Below are 1,611 nucleotides of genomic sequence, written 5' to 3'. Positions count from 1 at the left end.
TGCAAGGAGATCAAACCAGTCAGTTGTAAGGGAAATCAACCCTGAATACTCATTGGAAGGACTGATGTTGAAGCTGAAGCTCCAGTATTTTGGTCATCTGATGCTAACAGCCTACTGATTGCAAAAGTCCCTGATGCTGAGAAAGATTGAGGGCAAAAGGAGACGAGGATGTCAGAGGATGAAATGGCTTGATAGCATCACTGACACAATGGACATGAACTTGAGCAAACTTTGGGAGATGGTGAGGGACAGGGAGGCTTGGTGCGCTGCAGTCCGTGGGGGTCACAAAAAGTCGGACACGACTGGGTGACTAAACAAATAAACCTAAGTTTACACAGTGAGCCTGCTGGGGCATCTCTTCCAACTCTGGGTGCATGGTGTCAAGATTTTCTAGGTATTTTGGGGGCGGGGGGTGTGTGTGGCATGCATGTCAGCTTAACTAGGTCTTGTTGCCCATTGACTTGACAGGTAGCTGGACCTGCCTGATTTTCCAGCCCTGGGATGCAAGCAAAGGCTTGATTTACCTGGGCCAGAATGTTTTGTAAAGAATTATTCTCCAAATTCCTCTGAAGCTCATTGTTATAGGCTTGGCCTAAGTAGTCAACAGCCATGCTACTGTCATAAGGATCTGCTGCTGCTGCTAAGTGGCTTCAGTTGTGTCCGACTCTGTGCGACCCCAGAGACAGCAGCCCACCAGGCTCCCCTGTCCCTGGGATTCTCCAGGCAAGGACACTGGAGTGGGTTGCCATTTCCTTCTCCAATGTATGAAAGTGAAAAATGAAAGTGAAGTTGCTCAGTCGTATCCTACTCCTAGCAACCCCATGGACTGCAGCCTACCAGGCTCCTCCGTCCATGGGATTTTCCAGGCAAGAGTACTGGAGTGGGGTGCCATTGCCTTCTCCATAAGGAGAGCTGCCATCAAAAAAAAAAACATTCCAATGGCCATTCAGAGGCAGGGACAGAAGGAAAGAAACATCAGGCTCCCAAAGGTAATTGAGGTTATAAAATTTCAGTGTCTAGGGGACTTCCCTGGTGGTCCAGTGGCTAGGACTCTGCACTGCCAATGCAGTGACTCTGGTTTGATCCCTGGTCAGGGAGCTAGATCCCACATGTCACAAATAAAAATCCCACATGCCACAATAAAGAGCAAAGACGCTGCTTGTCACAACTAATACCTAGCACAGCCAAATAAATGAACAAAAATAAAATTAGTTAATTAATCAAAAAAGATTCAGTGTCTGGAATTCATTTCTCTTTAAATTTCACACTGTCAAACGCTCACCATCATCAGGAAGGCTGAATTAACTGAATTAACATTGCATTTTTCCAGGGGTCTCTTTATCTCTATCTCCATTCAACCAAGATTTGAGGAAGAATTATATGAAAGAGCGGAGAAGGCAATGGTACCCCACTCCAGTACTCTTGCCTGGAAAATCCCATGGATGGAGGAGCCTGGTGGGCTGCAGTCCATGGGGTCGCTGAGGGTCAGACACGACTGAGCGACTTCACTTTCACTTTTCACTTTCATGCATTGGAGAAGGAAATGGCAACCCGCTCCAGTGTTCTTGCCTGGAGAATCCCAGGGACGGGGAAGCCTGGTGGGCTGCCGTC

General features: G+C 47.6%; 1 non-coding gene across 1 annotated transcript; it reads left to right on the top strand.

Moving 5' to 3' along the window:
- The first annotated feature begins 1,026 nt into the window (after nt 1–1,026).
- On the top strand, nt 1,027–1,098 carry TRNAG-GCC (transfer RNA glycine (anticodon GCC)). The gene has a single exon. It is a non-coding gene; the product is annotated as a tRNA-Gly (tRNA).
- The last annotated feature ends 513 nt before the right edge of the window (nt 1,099–1,611 follow it).

The sequence above is a fragment of the Bos taurus genome, chromosome 28 (assembly GCF_002263795.3).
Source record: "Bos taurus isolate L1 Dominette 01449 registration number 42190680 breed Hereford chromosome 28, ARS-UCD2.0, whole genome shotgun sequence".
Classification (NCBI taxonomy): Eukaryota; Metazoa; Chordata; class Mammalia; order Artiodactyla; family Bovidae; genus Bos; species Bos taurus.
This window is presented reverse-complemented; position numbering and strand designations above follow the sequence as displayed.